Here is a 25395-nt window from a genome sequence, read left to right as displayed (position 1 = left end):
AAGCTTTTATTTAAGTTGCTTTAGTTATAATCAAATCTTGCAACCGCTATATCTTTTGATCTATCGTATGAAAATCAATGAAATTTAGTACACGTATGTAACTTCGATGACAATACAATACTACCCTGTTAGAATTTGGATATGACAACCCCCCCCCCCCCCCAACGCGCTACCCTTACGCTAAATTCATGCATTTATTTGAAAATTTTCATTTCTCATGAACTATCGTATGAAAAAAATTGAAATTTGGTACACGTATGGTTACTTCGATGTGTAAAAATAAATATTTTTGCGTTTTAGTCTTAATAAACAAACAATAATATTCAGATATAAATATTATTAAGAATATATTTTTTTTTATATGAAAAGCATTTGTTCATTAAGACTAAAAAGTAAAAAATATATTTGATTACATATAAAAAAATATTTTTTAAAAAAGCTTTTATTTAACTAATATTAATATTAACATTAATAAAAAAAGGAAACAAATTAGAAAAAACCCTCTAAAAAGTAAAAAAATAAATTATATAAATATCTAATAAATAACCGATAAATAAAAAAATTAATAAATGTAATAATTATTAAATTTTTAAATTAAAAAAAAAAATTTTAATTATATATATATATTTTTTAACTTTACTTTCCCCGTATGGAAAATTACGGGGAAAAGTTTCCCGGTGTATTGTGATAACTGAAAATGTTATGTTTTTACAAATATTCTTCTAACCAAAACACAAAACCATAGTACATTTTGGAAACGGTAATGAAATTATACTTTTAAAAAAATTACTATTAAGAAATACCTTTTTGTTTTATTATTTACACCCGTAATATTTTATAAATATTCACTGGTTAATTCCTGAGTATAGAAGAAACAACTCTTTATGAACAAAAAAAAACTTGGAAAGTTAAAAGAAAAATTTGAATTGTGAAAAATAAACCAAAATTTAAAAAAGCGCACTAATAACTAATAAAATGAAAAAATATGCATCAAAAAAAAAAAAAGATGCCAACAGCACGCGGTATTCCCAAGCGGTCACCCATCCAAGTACTAACCGCGCCCGACGTTGCTTAACTGCGGTGATCAGACGAGAACCGGTGTATTCAACGTGGTATGGCCGTTGGCAACAATGTAAGTAAATTTTTCCCTATATAAAGTTCAATTTAACTACATAATCAAATTATTTTTCTCATTGTTTATATTATTTACTTTACTTAACTTTTTTATTTTTTTACGTTCTTTCGTTTCCATTTATTTTTTTTTTAATTCTAGACAACCGTTTTGAAAAAAATATATTTATTTATTCTTTTGTTTTAAATTTTATACTTTTATAATGATTTTCTTTTTATATATATAAACCACAGTTATTTAGTGTATCAAATAAATTCCGAAGTCGATTAAAATTGATCAACAACAATACAAAATAATATTTGCTAAATTATATCAACGCAATATTTATTAAGAGAAAAAAACATAAAATGATTTGTTTAATAAAAGGAAGTTCAAAACATATAAATATCTAACGTCTGAATTGTTTAATATTATGTTTTATCAAATTAGTCGGAATAATGTTTTATTTGACCGGTGTTACTTCCAGCAGATTAAAGAAAAAAAATATTTTTAAATTCCTAACTTTTTTTTGCATGGTAGTAGTATTAAAAAATGTTCTAATGAAAAAATGAATTATTTTTAAAAAATAACTGAAATGCGTTAATATTACTCTTTCTTTGTGCATATTTTAACTTTTTTTTATTTTATTCGAAAATTTGTTTAAATGCAGTATATTTTCACAAAAGAAAATAAATATGCTATTAGGTAATCAAGTATTCTGTCCGTAACACCTGATATAGGTACTGTGTATCGAAACACCTGTTGTGATTTTTTAAATAAATTTTACGAAAATTAAATTTTTTTTTTTTTTAAACAGCGATAGTTATTACTTCAAAGGATAAGATGAATGACAATTTTTGTAGGGTGCGAAATTGCTATCCCTGACCGGGATTCGAACACGGAACTCTGTGGTTATATTGCATTTTCATCAAGTAACGGCTTTATCCATCGATTAAAGTATATTTTTTAAAAATATTATTTACATTTCTTGGATGATTTAATGTGTAGAATCGCTTGTTTTATTTTATTTTGTTGTATATTTTGGTTACAGAATTATATATTTTTTTATGACTTACTTCATCCAATTCTGGATAAACAGTTCTGCTGAATTCTTTTGAAAGCGAACATCGAATACTAGTGTTAACCACAAAATATTGCCAATGTCAGTAATACTTTACTGGAATTGGTAATTTCTTCTTACATACTGAAAAAATAATAGTACACGAAGAAAACTACCTAAGCTTTTTTATTTTTTGGTTGGTTACGTCAATTTATCTTCAGTAGTTATTGCTGGGCGTTAATTACACACACACACACACACACACACACACACACACACACACACACACACACACACACACACACACACACACACACACACACACACACACACACACACATACACACACACACACACACACACACACACACACACACACACACACACACACACACATACATACATACATACATACATACATGCACACACACACACACAGAGAGAGAGAGAGAGAGAGAGCGAGTGAGCGAGAGTGAGTGAGTGGTAGAGAGAGAGAGAGCGAGCGAGAGTGAGTGAGTGGTAGAGAGAGAGAGAGATACAGACAGAGAGAGTGTGAGAGAGTGGTAGAGAGAGAGAGAGAGAGAGTTGTATTTAAGTAAGAAAACGCCCTCATATTTCACAACTGAGGGATATTAGAAGGTAGAAAGAAGTGCTGATGATCTACGTAGGTACAAAATTACTTCTTTTATGGTGTTTTGGAATTTTTGTCCATAACTTGAATACGCCACATTGAATCAAATTTTTTACTTTTTTGTACGAAGTAAAGGAATTATTGTAATCGCGAAATATTTCGATTTTCAGACTTCAACGGAAAAATCCATTTTAACCATCCCTGGATCTATTTTGACTAGTTTCGGCGTGACGCCTTTCGGGGTACGTACGTAGGTATGTATCTTGTATAACTCAAAAACGATTAACCGCAGGATGTTGAAATTTTGGATTTAGGGCTGTTATAACATCTAGCTGTGCACCTCCCCTTTTGATTGCAATCGACTTGATAAAAAATATCCAAAAAAGTCTAAAATCCAAAAAATCGGGATTGATTTTGCAGTTTTTCTTAACTGCAGTAATAAGTCTTTCTAAAACCTATCCGATTAAGTTTCTGATATCACCAACCATTGGCCCAGGGTGTGGAAAAAATGGGGTTTCGAAGACAAAAAAAAAAATCATAGCTTCCTTAATAGGCACAGTATCGAATCGGTTTAAAGTGGCCATTAGTCCTGTAAACATTACCTTAAACTTTTGTCTGTACAATTTTTAATATGACCAACCCTTACGGCACGGGATGATAAAAATATTACTGTAATTGTAGGAAAATGAGGCGTGTCGTATGGTAAAGTTGTTAAACTTTTATAACATATGCAATCATTGTCGTATTGAGTAAATTTGAAGTTTTCTTAACTTTATCGTGGAAATAGTTTTTATCCCTATTTTTCTATTTGTTTGTTTGTTTAACCTCCGGGATCGCTGTTACGTATTGCTTCAGAGGATGACAAGAATGACTTGTAGCGTGTGTGAATGCGCCACGCCTGACCGGGATTTGAACCCGGGATCTCCGGATGAAAAGCCGAAACGCTACCAGTCGCGCCACGGAGGCCGGCTTTTATCCCCTACTTAGCATCGGTGAAATCTACATCCGCCTTTTGGCACGCCGAAAGGCGGATTTAGAATTCACCCTATATCAGCAGATCGTAGCATCTTTATCTTTTCACCTTGTGCTGTTACTCCGGATCTAAATTGTTCTTTAACCTCGTTAACTGCTAGTTCCATGTAAAGATTAAAAAGTAACGGGGATAGGCGATAATCTCTGTTACTTTTTATTTTAATTCTAATTTCATAAAATTTAATTTTATGAAAATTTTAAGGCACGAAATTCGATTGAGACCGCTGGAGAATAAATGTATATTTCTCTACAGCAGACGTTGACTATCGTCTTTTGCAGATAATTATAACAATAATAATTTTATTCAGTTTAATTATTTAATTTATTAACTAAAAAAGTAACCGCTGAATTACAGTTACTTGTGAAAAAATTATTTTGTAACAAATGAAAAATAAGGCGAGTATCTTGGAGTTCGAATCCAAAATCTTTTAGTTTAAATGACCTTGGAGGTCAGCAAATTATTATAACAATAATAATGTAATTATGTATGATGCGTAAATAGCAAATATTCAATTCTACTCTATAATTAATTAGTTAATTAATAATCACTTGAAAATTAAACTATATTTATTCATGACCGTTATTTCTACTTAGCAATAATAATTTTACCTTATACCGGTAAAATAAAGCCTAAATTTCATTTTTCGTTTCGTTTATTTTTAGCTAGGAAAATTCTTCAGTTCGACTATTTTAAGTTTCTATCATCGTGGTAAAATTGAAATATTCTTTTTTTTTATTAAAAAAAACCATTAACCAAGATTATGAATTAATTTTATAACGTACTAGCAGACCCGGCAATGCTTCGCTATTGCTAGATTTGTTATATATATAGATTAAATTAACACGATTGAAAGTTTGATAAAACATTAAAAAAATTAACACTACGAACATCACAAAATTTAACTTTTCATTTTATCCCTTTTTCACTTTTCCATTTCCCTTTTCCCCTTTTCTCTATTTCCCTTTTACCCTTTTCCCTTTTCCGCTATTTCACTTCTTTCCAATTCAGTTTCCTCTTTTTCCTTTTTCCCTTGTCCTATTTTTCCCATTTTCCCCTTTTCTAATATTCCCTATTTCCCTTTTTTATTTTTTCCCCGCGCGTAAATCGGTCCAGTAGTATTTTAGTCAATAAGGAGATATATATCAACATTGCATTATATATATATATATATGGAGAGAGAGAGAGAGAAGAAAGTCTGTTTGTATATTTTTTTGTTTGTTTCGTGAGTAACCGGCGCCCCATTAGCGGATATAGTTTTTGTAAAAACTTTTATTTTCATGTATCATATATATATATATATATATATATATATATATATATATATTCTGAATATGATTCAAATTGGTCCATAAGTAAATTTTTTCTAAATATCTCAACCTCAGTGCCACCTAGCGACACTATTTTTCGCAAAAATATCTCTTTTCACATAACTAATACATTTTTTGAATATGAACCATATCGGACCATAAATGCAACTTTTCCAAATATCTTGACTCCAGCGCCATCTAACGGGTCCATTTTTTGCAGAAGTATCTATTTCCATTTAAGTAACATATATTCTGGATATGGGCCAAATCGGACTATAAATACAATTTTCTGATTATCTCGACTCCAACGCGACCTAGGGGGTTCATTTTTTGCAAAAATATTTTTTTTTCGCGTAACTAATATATATTCTAAATACGAGCCAAATCGGAACTTAAATAACATTTTTCTAAATATCACGACCTCAGCGCCACCTAGCGGGTCCAAACTGATTCAGAATCCTTCCCTGGCATGCGTCTAACCATTCCCCAAAATTTCATCGCTCTCGGATGAAGGATTTAGGAAGGCATAAGAGACATCCAGACAGACAAACATTCATTTTTATATATGTAGATTAAAATGTTACAAAATATCATCAAAGAATAAATTACCCAGCTTCTGTCAATTCTTCATATAGATATTAAAAAACACATGTATGATAGTATATTTTAATGTTATTGAATAAAAAAAAAATTAAATATTATATTACTTGTTTGATTATATTTAATCTTTTAATTTAAAAAATTTTTGAACCCAAAATGGTCAACAAAATAAAGATAAAATCACAATTTTTAATATTAGTATTTCGAAAAATATTTGTTGAAAATTTCGGGGCTTTTTTTAATCATTAACATATTCAATAAAAATGATTTGAAATAAATTAAAAATCGAAATAAAATCTTTTTAAATTTCGAAGCTACCCTATTTTGGGAGGAAAGGTATTTAGTTCAGTTATGTTACCGAGTTTATTTTTTAACAAGATATTTTTTAGTAAAAAAAATGAAATTGTAAAAAACTGTTTTTTTTTTTTTCATTTTTGAGGCACCCTTACTCAAAAGGGAAATTGATTTTTAAGAAAATAATCCTGAAGTGGTGATAAATTAAAAAAAATATATTTTTTTTAAATTGTATAAAACAAACAAAGATTACAGCTATAATTATCCTACCCTACTAAAAGAGCATTTTTACGTATCTCTCTCTCTCTGAGCACAAGCGCGCGCGCGCGCGCGCGTGTGTGTGAATAAAATGTGTGTGTTTTTTAATAAAAATTAAATAATATTTATTTTTTATTCAAAAATAATTGTAAATATTCGTTCATAAATAAGTATAACTAAAAATTATGAATAATTAATAATTATTTAAATTTTAAAATTATAAACAAAAAGCCGTCAATTTAATTCACGTTCAAGTCGTAATTTCTTTATTAGAAGTTGAATTTTAAATATGCGCGCGTGGTTCGTCTGTGAGAACTCGATCAAGCGATCGGCTCATTTCGGGTGAGTTCGTGGCTCCTCACCGTCCTGTCGCGAGACACAAGTCAATTGTAATATAGCGTAGTACAATATGTGCACTACTGTACAGTATACGTATTCTATTTTATTTCATGGGAAAATTAAGTACTGTAATTTATAAATAGCATTAAACGGGTATACGTATTTTTTTGCATAAATTACTGTACTGTACACGATTCTCAAAAAAAGTTTCCGTTAACTCAAAATTTATATTTTTTGTTGTGAGATTTTTTCCGCTTCCGCATCAGCCAGGTTTCTGTTATTTCAGGGATAAATAACATCATACATCTGGTAAAATCCACGGGACCAGGGAAATTTTCCGTTGTAGACAGGATTCCGTTAAATTTAAGTTCCGTTAATTCAGATTTTACTGTGTCACTATCGTCGAGATAAAAAAATAATCTATGTTTTTAACTAACTTACACTTAAAAATTAAATTTAGAACTATCATTGAATCTGAAAATGGTTAAAAAATCGGGGTTTCCAATTATTAATAAATAAAAAATGGAATTGGCTACCATATTGGAAATAAGATAAAGATGCTACGATTTGCAGATGATATAATAAAAGTTTAGAAGAAACAACGAACGGCATGGATGAAGTCCGATGCAAGAACTACCGCATGAAAATAAACAAAAACCAAACAAAAGGAATGAAATGTACTAGAAAAAATGTAGATGAACCACTGAATATAAAAATAGGAAGAAAAAAGACTTCTGAGGTAGAAGAATTTGTTATTTCTACAATTACGAAATGTAGACGAATCAGAAGCGACATAAAATGCCGAATAGCACAGGCGAAACGAACCTTCATTCAGAAATATATTTGTTTACATAAAAAATTAATTTAAACGTCAGGAAAAGATTTTTTTAAATATATGTTTGGAGCGTAGCTTTATATAGAAGGGAAAGTTGGACGATCGGAGTGCCTGAGAAGAAAAGATTAGAAGCTTTTGAAATGTGTTGCTACAGGAGAATGTTAAAAATCAGATGGGTGGATAAAGTAACAAATGAAGAGGTGTTGCGACAAATAGATGAAGAAAGAAGCGTTCAGAAAAATATAGTTAAAAGAAGAGACAGACTTATAGGCCACATATTAAGGCATCCTAGAATAGTCGCTTTAATATTGGAGGGACAGGTAGAAGGAAAGAATCGTGCAGGCAGGCAACGTTTGAAATATGCAAAACAAATTGTTAGGGATGTAGGATGTAGGGGGAATACCGAAATGGAACGACTGGCACTAGGTAAGGAATCTTGGAGAGCTGCATCAAACCAGTCAAATGACTGAAGACAAAAAGAAATACTGGAAAAATAGGAAAACATTTAAATAATTAATAGAGAATTTTCAGTGTTCTCAAAAATTTGTAACAAGTTGCCCACTTAAGTATAAAATTGTTCTTAACTTTTTATTTATTACATTCCAATGGTGAACCAACCGAGTTGGTCTAGTGGTTAACGCGTCTTCCCAATTAAGCTGATTTGGAAGTCAACAGTTCCAGCGTTCAAGTCCTAGTAAAATAAGTTATTTTTACTCGGATTTGAATGCTAGATCATGGATACCGGTGTTATTTGGCGGTCGGGTTTCAATTAACCATACCCTCAGTAACAGTCGAACTGAGATTGTACAAGACTACACTTCATTTACACTCGTATGTATCATTCTCTGAAGTATTATCTCAAAGGTAATTACCGGAGGCTAAACAGAATAACAGAAGATTCCAATGGTGGCATTTGCTTAAAAGCGGACATTAACAGCTATGATCATTAGCCCAGTAGAAATTAGTAGCGTTTGAAAAGATGTCTTTTCAAGATGATGTTTTCAAGAAAAGATGTCTGCCTAATTGGAATCGAACCCAGAACGTAGTTTTTAAATTAACTTAAATATGATATTTCTATCAGTATATAAATTTTGTGTTTATAACCCATTTAATTAAAAAAAATATTTTATTTCATATTTATAGAGAAAAAATATATATTTATTTATTCCCAGAAGAAAACGGTTAAACACTTTTTTTTTGTTTTAAATTAAGAATATATAATTAAATCCTATCGTAATGATTTTATCAAAAATTTTAATTAATATTTTTAACAAAGGAGACAAAACCGAAAACAAAATAGAAACAAGATTAATTATTCCCGGTATTTAAAAAATGAAAATATACGGCGGCGTGTATTTTGTCAAACTTTTATTACACGGTAGAATTAATTGTTTTGAAATCCGTGTAGATAACGCCAGTGAATTTTTAACTTTTGTTATGACATCCTTATACCCAGCTACATTATCGTAGCTATACGACACGTCGGTAATAAATGTTTTTTCATAATATCCCTATTTATTACACAGTTAATAATTTTTTCCCCTTTAGCTTATCTTTTCATTTGTTTTTTAATGTCGATTTTTTTTTCTTTACCGTTATAAATTATCGTAATATTATTTTATATAATTTTTATTAACATAAACATATTATTTTTTAAAAATAAAAAATTTATAGGTAAATAAAATATTATTAAATAAAAACATTATAGTAATTGGGTAATTTTTTTTTTGACGGTGAATTAATTCATCATAGAAGGTTATAAAGAAGCACGTAGGTGGGAATGTAGAAACGGCAATTTCTAGCGTACGAAAGATGGGATTCGAACCCGGGACCTCCAGATGAAAGGAAGGCCAAGACGCTACCATTCTGGCTGGGAGATCGGCATTTAGTATAATAGAAAATAGAAAATTCGATAAAAACAGATACGCAGTAGTAGACCGATCATCCGGGATGATCCATTCTGGTAATTGTAAATCCAGATAAGTGGAAAATTAAAAAAGCTTTATCATATAAAATGGACGGATCATTATACGGCACTTGTGTTTGTGCGCGCGTTCCCCTTAGCTTAGCACCGGAATGTACCGATCGCTTGCGGAAAATCCCGATTCGTTAGTACGTCTCGTGGTGGTCGGATGTATTCTTGTTGTATTATTCGAAGTTTTCGGAAAATTTAGTACTTTTAACCGGATACGAATTTTCGGACGAAAATCGCAAATAACTCGAAAACGGTCGGTCCTAGCACTTTGAAAAGTACTTTCGACCCCTCGACGACGTTCCATCCGCTCCCGTTGGTACTCGTCGGATATTTTCAAGCGCCCCCTTGGCGCCGTTTGGAAATTCAGGAGGGGGTACCACTATAATACCTCGGCAACCGTTCGTCCGATTTTCAGGATTCAAACGGCGTATGTATCAGCAGCTCGAGCGGTAACTTTTTAACGCATCGGGTATACTCTTGATCAACCGGATCTTGGTTATCCGGAATTAAATCGTTTAGCCGTATGTTTTGATTGCGCTCACCCACCGTAAAAAAGACCGATCCGATCTTTCGATAAATACACTCAAACCTGTGCGCTACCGCAGCTGTAAAGTATAAACTTATGAAGACTAAAAAGTAGAGAAATAAAAAAATATATTAAAAATACTTTTTAAACCACTTTTGTATTAAACGCACTAAAAGGTAAAAAATAATTTTAGGACGGTATCTCAGAATGGATTTGACAAGCTTTGATAGCGCTATAAGATTATGTGAAAGTTATAGCTATAAATTAAAAATTTGATATTTTTTCCAGTTTTTTCATATGCGTGATGAATGACCTAAAGAATGGGGTCCGGTTGCACCCCACTAAAATTTTTAATTTCAAGCTATGACTTTCACATAATCTTATATATCACCATCATAGCTTGTTGTAAAATCCATTCTGAGGTATCGTCCTAGAATTATTTTTTTACATTTTAGTGCGTTTAATTTAAGAGTAGTATTTTTTAAATGGCAGAAAGGCTCCTGGAATAGACGGAATACCTGTAGAATTACTGCGCAGTGCAGGTGAGGAAGCGATTGATAGATTATACAAACTGGTGAGTAATATTTATGAAAAAGGGGAATTTCCGTCAGACTTCAAAAAAAGTGTTATAGTCATGATACCAAAGAAAGCAGGGGCAGATAAATGTGAAGAACACAGAACAATTAGTTTAACTAGTCATGCATCAAAAATCTTAACTAGAATTTTATACAAGAATTTTAATACAGAATTTTAAGACCGATTTGGTTTCAGGAAAAGTATAGGGACAAGGGAAGCAATTTTAGGCCTCAGATTAATAGTAGAAGGAAGATTAAAGAAAAACAAACCGACATACTTGGCGTTTATAGACCTAGAAAAGGCATTCGATAACGTAGACTGGAATAAAATGTTCAGCATTTTAAAAAAATTAGGTTTCAAATACAGAAATAGAAGAACAATTGCTAACATATACAGGAACCAAACAGCAACAATAACAATTGAAGAACATAAGAAAGAAGCCCTAATAAGAAAGGGAGTCCGACAAGGATGTTCCCTATCTCCGTTACTTTTTAATCTTTACATGGAACTAGCGGTTAATTATGTTAAAGCACAATTTAGATTCGGAGTAACAGTACAAAGTGAAAAGATAAAGATGCTACGATTTGCCGATGATATAGTAATTCTAGCCGAGAGTAAAAAGGATTTAGAAGAAACAATGAACGGCATAGATGAAGTCCTACGCAAGAACTATCGCGTGAAAATAAACAAGAACAAAACAAAAGTAATGAAATGTAGTAGAAATAACAAAGATGGACTGCTGAATGTGAAAATAGGAGGAGAAAAGATTATGGAGGTAGAAGAATTTTGTTATTTGGGAAGTAAAATTACTAAAGATGGACGAAGCAGGAGCGATATAAAATGCCGAATAGCACAAGCTAAACGAGCCTTCAGTAAGAAATATAATTTGTTTACATCAAAAATTAATTTAACTGCCAGGAAATGATTTTTGAAAGTATATGTTTGGAGCGTCGCTTTATATGGAAGTGAAACTTGGACGATCGGAGTATGTGAGAAGAAAAGATTAGAAGCTTTTGAAATGCGGTGCTATAGGAGAATGTTAAAAATCAGATGGGTGGATAAAGCGACAAATGAAGAGGTATTGCGGCAAATAGATGAAGAAAGAAGCATTTGGAAAAATATAGTTAAAAGAAGAGACAGACTTATAGGCCACATACTAAGCCATCCTGGAATAGTCGCTTTAATATTGGAAGGACAGGTAGAAGGGAAAAATTGTGTAGGAAGGCCACGTTAGGAATATGTAAAACAAATTGTTAGGGATGTAGGATGTAGAGGGTATACTGAAATGAAACGACTAGCACTAGATAGGGAATCTTGGAGAGCTGCATCAAACCAGTCAAATGACTGAAGACAAAAAAAAAAAATTTTTTTTTTAAATTTTACATATTTTTTATTTATTTATGCGATTGTTTTTCTTCATAAAATGATGAACTATAACTAAAAATTAGGGTGTTACCGCCAGGCAAAACGTTAGACTCATAGCTGTACTGTCAAGAATTAGCGTGACTGCATCTAGCAGTTGAAAAGAAACGGTCTTAACTGGTCAGAGAAAGAGTGTCGTATACCATACTGACAACGCCAAATCGCATACATCTTTAACGATCCGTCAGAAATTGAGAGAACTTGACCGGAAGGATTTTACGTATCCACGTTATAATACTGACTTGGCACCCTGAATGGTGTAAATTAGTTTCAAAAGACCCTGTGAAAAACAATTTTCACAATTTTTTTATTAGAAACCACACAAGTTTATAAAGACAAGATTATTGTGCCGGAAAATCGGTAGAAGGTCTTTAGAAAAAATAGTACATATGCGGTCTCAAAATGTTATTTTCCAATAAAAATAAATGTATTTTCAATTTTGGCCTCCAAAAACTAAATCGTTTTTAAACAACTTAATAAAATACCTTCTTAAGTAAACAAATTAAAAAAATCTGATGTGGACACCGCATGACTTCCTTGTACGCCTTATAATTACATACGCACTTTTTTTTTTAAATGAAAAGTACATAAGATTTTATTTCATTAATACCCACTGATATTTTCTATTTATTTTTTTTTTGTACTGTTATTATTGAATTATTATTTATCGTAACATATTTTTACAATCAGAATTTAATAATTATTAATACATAAATATATTTAAATTAAAAAAAAGTCAAAAACAAAAAAAAAAAGGTGATGAAGTCGGATTTGAACCGATGTGCTTCCCGTTATAAGATCCAAATATTATATTAATTAAAATTTCATCTTGTTATATCTGTGGAACCGATGAAAATAAGTACCGCTTATCGTATATCGTTTAAAATCTCGTCAATCGTTTAAAATTACTGCAGTTAGTAAAAGGATTCGGACTTTTTTTGTTCCAGCCGATTGCAATCAAAAGAGAAACTGCACAAATACAGGTTACAACAATCCTAAATCCAAAATTTCAACATCCTACGGCTAATCGTTTTTGAGTTATGCCAGATACATACGTACTACGTACAGAGGTCAGGCGGAAAGTAACAGAATGGACTCAGGGATTGTCAAAATCGATATTTCCGTTAAAATCTGAAAACCGAAATTTTTCCCTATCGCAATACTTCGTACAAGGAATTAAAAAGAAATACCTGAATCATTATTACCGAAGAGATCTAGGTAAGTTGGTAGTCTATCTTTTTGGGTTTTTTTTTTATGAAAAATTAACGCTTATGTCTTTTATTCAAAAATCTAATCGGAGCGTAATATTGATATCAAGTATACACCAAACAAAAACATTTGAAGATAAAAAACCGGAAAACCGTTTTGTTTTGTTGTAAAACAACAAAACAAAACGAGGAATAGATGTCCATGATTTGAAGTGCCTAAAATATTTTTTAGACCGTAGAACTCCAACATGGCCGTTGGCAATTTTTTATAGAATTATAAATATAAGTTCAGCGAATGCCCAAATTCTGTATTTCTCTTACGCACGTAATCCTCTAATTTCTACGTTCCTTTACTTCGTACAAGGAAGTAAAAATAAAATGAAAATGTAACAAAGTTATTAAATACCAAAAATCTATTTCTTTTCTATAAAAAAAAAATAAAAATTAAGATAAATATTTTAACTAAACAAAAAACATTAATAATTTTATATTTTTAAAATTCAATCTCCAATTAATATAATAAGCTAATTCTACAGTTTTATTAAAACAAATTTTCCTTATGTACAATCTCCTAAAAAAAAAATGCAGCAGATATACAAACAACGAGAAAAAAATTTAATTAAACAAAATTACTTTCGTTTGATCAAATTCAAAGATAAAATAAACGCATCTCGTGAATGTAGAAACATGACTTTAATTACATAAACGGTGAGTTTGTTATTGCTTTTTACACAAAATTACGACATGGTCGTTATTTTCATTTTTTTGTGACCGTACAACTGTTCTTTGTTAAACGTGATTTAATTAGTATATAACTAAAGAAAAAATATGACGCTGTAAAAAATACGGTACGCTCTTTACTTATATTTTACTGTTCATCCTAATAATGTTGGTTATTCAGAAATATTTACGATGAAAAGTTTAATAAAATCATGGGTAATAAATATGTCATTCTATCAGTTTTTGTTTTAAACAAAGGTCACTGGATAACGATGAAATAATAGAACGGCGTACTAAAAAAAAAAAAAAACGATTATATGTATCTTGAATTTCAGTATATTTACTATAAAAGAAAAAAAAATGTTTACACGGGTATTTCGAAAAGGATTTCACACTTTAAAAGCATATAGCTGTCAAATCAATTACTCCAGAAAGTATGGGATTAACTCTCGTATCGGCTGGATTTGTGCTCTGTGACAAATGGTGCTCGTATTGAATACTTATAGGAAAAATTGTTGGAGCGACTCGATAATTTAATGACTGTATAATTATTTATCGATGTAAGTAAAACTTAAAATAAAAGTAATGAAATGCAGTAGAAATAATATACATGGATCACTGAATATAAAAATAGCAAGAGAAAAGATACGGAAGTAGAAGAATTTTGCTATTCGGGAAATAGAATTAATAAAGATGGACGAAGCAGGAGCGATATAAAATGTCGAATAGCGCAGGCGAAACGAGCCTTCATTCGGCAATATAATTTGCTTACATCAAAAATTAATGTAAACGTCAGGAAAATATTTTTGAAAGTATACGTTTGGAACGTAGCTTTACATGGAAGTGAAACTTGGACGATCGGAGTACCCGAGAAGAAAAGATTAGAAGCTTTTGAAATGCGGTACTATAGGAGAATGATAAAAATCAGCCGGGCGGATAAAGTAACAAATGAAGAGATGTTGCGGCAAATAGATGAAGAAACACGCATATGGAAAAATATAATTAAAAGAAGAGACAGACTAATAGGACACATATTAAGGCATCCTGGAATAGTCGCTTGAATATTAGAAAGTCAGGCAGAAGGAAAAAATTGTGCTTTCAGATAACGTTCGCAATATGTAAAACAAATTGTTGATGTAGGATGTAGGGGGTATACCGAAATGAAACGACTGGCACTAGATAGGGAATCTTGCAGAGCTGCATCAAACCAGTCAAAAGACAAAAAATAAATAAAACTTAATAAATATTACATAAATTTAAAACTCCGATATTCATTTTGAAATACACAGTTTATATAAATTAAATAATGAATACACGTTACATTAATACAAAAAAGAAAACCTTTATATAAATAAACTTACCGTAATTTAAGATGTGCTATAAAATCACGAAAGGGAAGTGACTAACTAACCGCTACTAGCAGATCTGAAAACAAAAATTTTTAAATAAAATTTATTGCATTAAAACGTTAAATAGACAAGATATATGGTTATATCATAAGTAACAGCCAGTCAGGGCTCCGCCCCTTGGACTTCCACTCTGTTCATTTTATTCATACTGGAAGGATCTACCCTCCTGAACTATTTACATCATTATGTTCCGATGAAGTCATACTGAAATTAATAGAAATTGAATTGAGGTATATTTGAAAAATATACGTGGGTTTTAATTGAATAAATTTTTAGAATATTTAGAAATATATTTTTAATAGATTTTGAGAAGGTAATGATAAAACATACAATTTTTGTTGTAAAACACAAATTTTTAGTTTTGTCTTTAATAACTTCGTTAAACTGAATGTTTCAAGAAAATTTATAGAATTTTTAATTCTGAGAAAATATATTTCAATTTCAACACTATGAAGTGTCTATTAAAAGAAAATGTACTGAAACGTGGCAAAAAATTGATTATTTCAATTTTAAACTAAAACAAAAATAATTTCCTTATTTTTGTGGTGATTTAAAACAGACGTCATAATTTTTTTAAAAACACATAAAAATTTATTCAGAAAACTTACAGATTCGGTTGTCGTCTTATTTCTTAGGAAAACACATCAGGTTTGTCACCCGACATTCACTTTGGTTTCATATGGCTTTCATTTGTAATGCGACGTATATCCAACCTGAAGTCGATTTTATTCTAGACTGTAACGAGCAAGTAAGGCGTTACCTCTGCAGCTGCGACGGTTATTGGAAGTCTTAGCTCAACAAGAACGACAAGCAAAGGCGGTACGGACGTAAAATCTCTAATGAAACCCACAACAAAAAATCTGATGTGGAGACCACATGATTTCCTTGCTCGCCTATTAAATTGCATATACACATTTTTTTTAAATGTAAAGTACATAAAATTTTATTTCATTAATAACTTCTGATATTTTTCTTTTTTTTTTTTATTGTTGTAATTGAATTATTATTTATCGTAAATCTTTTTTACAATTAGAGGTTAATAAATTATTAATAAATCAATGTATTTAAATTAAAAAAAGATTAAAAAAAGGAAATTAAATCTGATTCGAACCTATGTGCCTTTTCCTTGAGATCCAAATATTTCATTAATTAAACTTTTATTCGGCTATAACTCTGGAACCAATGAAAATAACTACCACCAATCATTCTATCAGTTAATATATCGTTGAAAAGCTCTCGATGAGGACTGATTACTGCAGTTAAGAAGTCCAAAATTAATTTTTATTTTTTATTTTGGGCTTTTAATCATTAATCGGGCTAACCCCCTTACAATATTATTTTGGATCAATGCAATACCACTATACCTTGGAAAAAATTAAAAAAAATTAAATTACAAAATACCTACAATAAATACAAAAATTGTTTTGTTTTTTTGTGGAAGGGGGAAATCTGGGAAAAATCTTTTTAAAAATGGTAACATAAGTAAGATCGGATATAATGAGTTTAATATAAAGCGAGGTTATGTTTGCAAAATTTTAAGGAAGTTGATTCCCAAAAAATTTCCTCCCGCTATTTAGAGAAAAAATCTGAAAAGTTTACCAAACAATCTCCTCAAATACACGAGTCTCTGTACAACATTTCATCAAAATTGGTTAATCCAGTCAAAAGTTATTAAACCTCAAATATATCAACACACGTATTTACGAAAATTATCCCCGATTTCTATTTTTTAGGGTTGGTGGGCTATAAAACGTCTAGAAATGCAGAAAAAAACAAATATCCCATTTATCGACTGATAACCAGAATTTTGCTCGTAACCGTATTTCTTATCTGACCTTTAGAAATTCATCTAAACTGAAGAAAATTCATCTTACGTCTAAGAGTTAACAATTTTAATTATTTTTTATAAACAATACCCCAGACACACAGATGAAATCACTGAGATAATGGTGTTTTATGTTACCTAATAGTATCCCTAAAAAAGTAAATAAAAATTACGCGTCATAATGTTTCAAACAAATACATAAAATTAAACAAAGTAATAATAATAATAATATTTTAATTATTTATATAATTTAAAAATATATTATTTACCCGCCGATTTCCGTGGTGGAGTGGTAGCATCTCGGTTTTTTATCCGGAGGTCCCGGATTCGAATTCCCGTCAGGAATGACATTTTTTATACGTTACTAAAATCCATTTCCATATTCCCGTACATAAGCTTCTCTATAAATCGTCGTAGTAAATTAATTCATGAAATAAAAAAATAAGTAATTAAAAAAAAATAAAGATAAATTTTATCTGTAATGCATAAATCTTTAAAAAATCCGTTTTTATATAAAGCTAGTCAGTCGGTAAATATATCTCTTACTAGCCGACGCAGTGAACACTCATGTAACAACAGTTGTATGTAGGCAGCTACGTGCTTGAACGAATGCACGCGGAAATTAACGAACGCCACAGTTGAACAACCTTTCTAGAAGCTTGTCGGTGCATTAAAACGTAATTACAATACATTTTATTAAATCTTGCGTTCGTTTGAAACATTATAAATTGGTTTTATTATATTTATTATAATGTGAAATATTATTCAGGAATATGTTTAACAGTGGTATTACTATTAATTTGTGATTAAAACTAATAATTAAAACTAAACTTGTATGTAAGGTAAGTACAAAATCAATTGCGTTTTGATAAATGTTCAATGCAGCAAATTACCTAGTTTATATATATATATTGTGTGTGTGTGTGTGTGTGTGTGTGTGTGTGTGTGTGTGTGTGTGTGTGTGTTATATATAAATAACCTTTATTTACCCACATGTTGATTACAATTAGTAATACTAGATTCAAATGTTTCGTAGTGTAACTGTTCATTTTAAAAAAATCTTGTTCTAAGCTTTTAATATTTTCTTAACTTATACCTTAAGTATAAATATAGTCTATGTAACATACATTTCCTATTATAATGCAGTTCTTAAATATATTCTAATGTATAATTTGCTCTTTTCTCCTAAAGTGTACATTACAATATGTTCAACCAGTAAATAATAACCAACCCTCCATGACCCAATGATATGTATGACATGTAAATGAGGTGACTTAGGCTGACAATTCCCGAGACGTGTGGTTAATTGAATTTCAACCGTCAAGTATTCTGGTATTTACTGTCAGTACTCAATTTCATATAACAGTAGCTAACTTTTACTAGGCTTTGAATCTCATAACCTTTGACTTTGAGAATCAGCTGATTTGATTTCTCAACAGTTTCTCAACAGTTGTTGAGAAACAACTGATTTGTGGTGAGTTAATCAGCTCTGTGGGCTATCCAATATATGAGTTTTTATACAGTAATTTAAAAAACAAGTTTACACAAATTATATACTTGTGAGTACACAGTATTCAAATTAATTTGTTTACAAATTCTCATAACAGACTTTTAATCAAGTGTAAAATATTTTAATTTTCATATTAACACAAATTCATTCATAGTGTTCTGCCACTAGGATAGGTCCTGTCATGACTGCTGCTATCCTCCTTGTTGTATCGTTTGTTAACCTGTTTGTTTCCACATATTTTCCTTTTTCCATAATCCTATCCATCATTTGAAATCTCTTCTTTCCTCTTGCTTTACCAAGCTTTCTCTTGTATTCACTAATAAACACCTTCTTCTCTTACAACATCCTAGGCAGTTTGTTTTCCTATATTCAATCGCATTAGAATTTCTTGTTCTCTTCGATTAACACATTAATAGAATTAACATGAAAATACTAGTACTGTCAAAATAAGCTATTTGTATACAGTATAACCAAGTCAGCATAGTTCAAAACTGATGTTAACATTTCATTAGGAATACAATACAATTCTAATTTTGTTTGTCTTCAGTCATTTGACTGGTTTGATGCATTTCTACAAATTCCCTCTCTAGTGCTAGTCAATTCATTTCGGTATACCACCTACATCATACATCCCTAAAAACTTGTTTTACATATTACAAACATTGCCTGTCTGAATATTTTTTTCCATCTACCTGCCCCTCAATTATCAAAGCGAATATTCCAGGATACTTTGCTTTGTAACCTATAAGTCTAACTCATCTTTTAACTATATTCTTCCAAATGCTTCTGTCTTCATCAATTTGTCGCAACAGTTCTTCCTTCATTTGTCACTTTATCCACCTGTCTGATTTTTAACATTTTCCTATTGCACCGCATTTCAAAAGCTTCTAATCTTTTCTTCTCAGATACTCCGATCGTCCAAGTTTCACTTCCATATAAAGCGACGCTCCAAACATATACTTTCAAAAATCTTTTCCTGACATTTAAATTAATTTTTGATGTAAACAAATTATATTTCTTACTGAAGACTCGTTTAGCTTGTGCTATTCGGCATTTTATATCGCTCCTGCTTCGTCCATCTTTAGTAATTCTACTTCCCAAATAACAAAATTCTTCTACCTCCATAATCTTTTCTCCTCCTATTTTCACATTCAGCGGTCCATCTTTGTTATTTCTACTACATTTCATTACTTTTGTTTTGTTCTTGTTTATTTTCATACGATAGTTCTTGCGTAGGACTTCATCTATTCCGTTCATTGTTTCTTCTAAATCCTTTTTATTCTCGGCTAGAATTACTATATCATCGGCAAATCATAGCATCTTTATCTTTTCACCTTGTACTGTTACTCCGAATCTAAATTGTTCTTTAACATCATTAACTGCTAGATCCATGTAAAGATTAAAAAGTAACAGAGATAGGAAACATCCTTGTCGGACTCCCTTTCTTATTACGGCTTCTTTCTTATGTTCTTCAATTGTTACTGTTGCTGTTTGGTTCTTGTACATTTTAGCAATTGTTCTTCTATCTCTGTATTTGAACCCTAACTTTTTTAAAATGCTGAACATTTTATTCCAGTCTATGTTATCGAATGCCTTTTCTAGGTCTATAAACACCAAGTATGTCGGTTTGTTTTTCTTTAATCTTCCTTCTACTATTAATCTGAGGCCTAAAATTGCTTCCCTTGTCCCTATACTTTTCCTGAAACCAAATCGGTCTTCTCCTAACACTTCCTCCACTCTCCTCTCAATTCTTCTGTATAGAATTCTAGTTAAGATTTTTGATGCATGACTAGTTAAACTAATTGTTCTGTATTCTTCACATTTATCTGCCCCTGCTTTCTTTGGTATCATTACTATAACACTTTTTTTGAAGTCTGACGGAAATTCCCCTTTTTCATAAATATTACACACCAGTTTGTATAATCTATCAATCGCTTCCTCACCTGCATTGCGCAGTAATTCTACAGGTATTCCGTCTATTCCAGGAGCCTTTCTGCCATTTAAATCTTTTAATGCTCTCTTTAATTCAGATCTCAGTATTGTTTCTCCCATTTCATCCTCCTCAACTTCCTCTTCTTCCTCTATAACATCATTTTCTAATTCATTTCCTCCGTATAACTCTTCAATATATTCCACCCATCTATCGACTTTACCTTTCGTATTATATATTGGTGTACCATCTTTGTTTAACACATTATTAGATTTTAATTTATGTACCCCAAAACTGCTTCGTCCATCTTTAGTAATTCTACTTCCATTATAACCGAATTCTTCTTTCTCCATAATCTTTTCTCTTCCTATTTTTATATTCAGTGGTCTGTCTACATTATTTTTACTACATTTCATTACTTTCATTTTGTTCTTGTCTATTTTCATGCGGTAGTTCTTGTATAGGATTTCATCCATGTTATTCGTTGTTTCTTCTAATTCCTTTTTACTCTTGGCTAGAATTACTGTATCATTAGCAAATCGTAGCATCTTTACACTTTTACTTTGGATAAATTTCTTTTATTTTACCAAATCCTTTAAATGGAGAAAATTATCTTGCTTATTTGCCAAAAATCTTCCATATTTTTTTGGAAACTCCAATTAAGAGGAAATATGTGGTTTCACCACGATGGTGCCCCACTACATTTCAGTCAGTCGGTATCAGATTTAAATAATACTTGTTTTATATATATATATATGTATACACACATATAAAAACATGACATAAGTCATTCATAATGAACGCCCATTAAAAACTAATGAAGATAAATTAATGAAAAATTGTATAAATGTTTTTCTTATGGTGTAACTCTACATTAAGAAAGGATTTTTTAAAATTCCTAATTTAAGGATTAAAATGGAGTAAAAATTAAATTTACAATTTTTCTAATTTATCAGTAACTAATAAAGATATCAACTTGATTGTCAGTAAGTATAATTTTTGAACAGGTAAAATCTAATTTCTAGATTTTTCGAAATCCCAAGTTTAAAGTGTTAAAATGTACTTTGAATTTTTTTTATAATTTCTTGGTAGGAAATTAAGATATCAATTATTTTTAATGTGTTCAATCTTTATGTAAATATCCAAAAAAACAATTTCTAAATTTTTTGAAATTCGACCTTGAAAAGGGTTAAGAAAAGTAAAAATGTTTGAACAATGACTACAAATTGTTTCCCATTTCCGATTATAGTAAACGAGATATTCACTCGATTTGGCTTGAAAATACTTTTCAGATAAATATCTAAAAAACCATTTTTTAATTTTTTTTTGGATTTTAATATTTTTGGGATTGCGAAGGTGTACAGCGCGAGGCCAACCAACATAAAGCCACTAACACTGTTACTGTAAGTGGGAAGCGACTGGCTGTATGACCTCAGGTAACTTGATCAAAAAACAGAAAGTAAAAAAAAAATTGATCGTGACGGGAAACACAAGTAAACCAAACAACGCGAACGAAGTTGCGGTTGGGATGTTTTATATATATATATATATATATATATATATATATATATACCATATACCATCCCAATCGCATCTTCGTTCGTGTTGTTTGGATTTATATATATATATATATATGTGTGTGTGTGGGTGTGCGCGCGCGCGCGCGCATGAGTGTTTTTCTGTGTTCGTGTGTTATGTTACCATTTGTTCCTGATGCGTTGATACTGTAATATATTTTATAAGTCCCATTCTTTGAGAGAATAAACACGTATAAAATTCACTGGAGCGAATATTTGTCAGATAAATGTATTTCTCTTATTTCATAACAGATTTCATATATATATATATATATTACACACACACTCATACTCACAGTGCAAAAAAATAATCCTTGTTCCATGAAATTAAAAGGAAATTTTAAACAATAATGCTCTTTAAACATTAAATAACCAATTTTTTTATTTGGGTTGAACATAAACCACAAGATAAAATTAATCTTGTTTTAATGAATGAGTATATTAATGATCAGTTAATGATTAGTATAGATTAATGTAAAAATATTATTAATTTTTAACTACATAGAATCTGATGTTGACAACACATGATTTTTGTACGCCTATTAAATTACTTACACTTTTTTTAAATATAAATACGTAAAATTTTATCTCATTGCAGATATTTTTTCTTTTTTTTGTTATTATTGAATTATTATTCATCGTAATTTTTTTTTTTTTATAATGAAAGGTTAATAATTATTAATAAATCAGTATATTTAAATTAAAAAAACAGTTAAAAAATGTAAATGAAAATGAGATTTGAACCGATGTACTTTCCCCCTTCAAATATTTCATTAATTAAAATTTTAGTTGGCTATAACTCTGGAACAAATGAAAATAATTACCGTTTATGATGTATCGTTGAAATCCTTTCAATGTGGACAGTTAGAAACAAGATTTTGGGCTTTTTTGGACACTTTTGGTTCAGTCGATTGCAATCAACAGGGGAGGTGCATAACGAGCTGTTACAACAGTCCTAAACACAAAATTTTAACGTCCTACGGCTAATCGTTTTTGACTTATGCCAAATACTTAAGTACATACGTACGTACAGACATCACGCCGAAAGTAGTGAAAATGGATTCAGGGATGGTCAAAATGGATATTTCAGTTGAAATCTGAATATCGAAATTTTTCGCGATCACAATACTTTCTTACTTCGTACAAGGAAGTAAAAATGAACTAAAATTAAAACGTGTAATTGTTTATTAACAAAATGGATCACTTTTTACGTTTTTTTTTTTATTTTTTAAAATAAATTCTCTCTAATGATCATCATATAAGTTTTTTCGGAAACTTTCATTAAATGACTTTTTATTATAATTTGTAAAATGTAAAAATACACAGAATATTTTATCGAAAATATTTTTCATTCTATTTTCCTGGCATAGATCTAAAGGTATACTGCAAGAAAGAAAAGTATGGTAATCAGTCAAAAATGGGGTATGGTTTTTTTTTAATTTCTCGAAGTTTTATGTCTGAGGAATCCCAAAAAAGAAAAGATAAAGTGTTTGGGGGGTAGTAAATTTTGTACTTATGAACGTGTGAAAAAAATCATATTATTCCATTGTTAGTTGCTTTTCAAAAAAAAAGTAAGAGAAAAAGAAAAATCAAAATTTGGATGATTTGTTTGCGCTTTAATATGAGGTACATAGTAGCAGATCGTTTGGTTTCGCTATTACAAAGAGACGGTTCACTGTTGTCTACTAATAGACTTACTAAATTTGAACCGCAGTTCTGCTATGTCAAACATCAGACGTAATAACAACTTCCTGATAGCCATGTATGATGACTCAATCCGCCACTGTTACCATCTATACAATGTTTATTGTTCGTTTATTTATTAATTTTTTTCGATCGATGAATTAATTCACCGCAGAATCTTACAAAGAAACTTCTAAAGCGGGAACGTGAAAATGGAAATTTGTAGCGTATGGAAAATGCCGTGTCTGGCCGGGATTAGAACCCGGTACTCTGAATGAAAGGCCGAGACGCTACCGCTCCGCGGTAGCGTCTCGTTGGGGGGGAAAGGGAAAAGGGGAAGGAGAATAAGTGAAAGGTAAACATTTTTTGAAGTTCAGTTTTTTAATTTTTTTTATCAAATTTTCAATTGTGTTCATTTAAACTCTCTCTCTCTCTTTCTCTCTCTCTCTCTCTCTCTCTCTCTCTCTATATATATATATATATATATATATATATATATATATATATACACTCAAAACTAACAATAGCGAAGCATTGCCGGGTCTGCTAGTATTTTAATAAAAATTAAAAAGCAAAAATTGTAATTATGTAGTAACAATTTCTTCATTTGCGCGCGTGTGCGTGCGAAATCTTGCATTACTGATAAAGACATTACACATATAGTTTTATCAAGATTGAACATTACATTTGATTAAATAATAGAAAGCTTCATCAGGTATTTATTGTAATACATCATTTGTGCAGATTTAAAAAAAAATCAGATGATTAAAGCGAAATGTGTAATGATAAATAAATTTCTTATAGTAACAAATGCTTTAATAAAAAAAAAGAAAAAAAAAAGTTCAATAGTCAAAGATAAAATAAAACAATAATTTATAAAATACGCTGACAGACGACTTTTGCTAAAAGAAATATTAGAGGTAATTATTTTTTTATTTAATATTTTTGGTGTGACGCATCTATTAAAAAACAACTGTCACTGTGTCTATACGATGATGGAGGGAAGCCGTGAGGGGGAATGAACAAAACACAGGTGGCTTCCTTCGCTGTGATTGGCTACCGTCGGACAGTAGTGATCACGCGATAGTACAAAACAACTGTAAACATGCGTACATGTGTACGTGTGTGTATTGCTGTGCGAGTAATATTAATATAGACGTTTTCTTATAAAGACATTTCTTACATAGACGTTCGATATAATTAAATTAAATCAAGATTTGTCGATTATTTTATATTTATTACTTTTTATTTAAAATAATAATTTATCGCCCTAAATTTTAATAAATTTATTAAAAATATTACGATAAAATTTAATCGTTTTGTAAAGTAATTTACAAAAAAAAAAAGATTCTAATATTACATAATAAGATAACATTTTTCCAGTTTTATTTACAATTCGACTCTATATTTACAATATTTAAGGTTCTAAAAATAAAAGTGAGAGACGTCCACAAAAAAACAACAATGTTGCGTTAGACGCTATAAGCGACCTACATTTATGTAATCCTTTTATGTTTATAAGAACAGAAAATATAATGTTATTTAATTCTTCAACAAACATCAACT

General features: G+C 30.4%; 1 protein-coding gene and 1 non-coding gene across 7 annotated transcripts in view; both read right to left on the bottom strand.

Moving 5' to 3' along the window:
• The window catches only part of LOC142333864 (uncharacterized), a 782720-nt gene that overhangs the window by 483950 nt on the left and 273375 nt on the right, over nt 1-25395 (bottom strand). For 3 of the 6 annotated variants that reach the window (XR_012758732.1, XR_012758731.1, XM_075381430.1), the window contains exons 1-2: nt 15913-16051; nt 15257-15320 (exon numbers count right to left, since the gene is read on the bottom strand). The gene's annotated coding sequence lies outside the window, so the exon portion shown is untranslated. Of the gene's footprint in view, nt 1-15256; nt 15321-15912; nt 16052-17398; nt 17546-25395 lie in introns of those variants that run through there. The other 3 variants (XM_075381431.1, XM_075381432.1, XM_075381433.1) reach the window with 2 other exon arrangements.
• On the bottom strand, nt 1008-1126 carry LOC142334168 (5S ribosomal RNA). Its single transcript, XR_012758796.1, has one exon. It is a non-coding gene; the product is annotated as a 5S ribosomal RNA (ribosomal RNA).

This window comes from Lycorma delicatula, chromosome 13, assembly GCF_047948215.1.
Source record: "Lycorma delicatula isolate Av1 chromosome 13, ASM4794821v1, whole genome shotgun sequence".
Taxonomy (NCBI): domain Eukaryota; kingdom Metazoa; phylum Arthropoda; class Insecta; order Hemiptera; family Fulgoridae; genus Lycorma; species Lycorma delicatula.
Note: the sequence above shows the minus strand (reverse complement) of the source record. Positions and strands in the feature narration are given on the sequence as shown.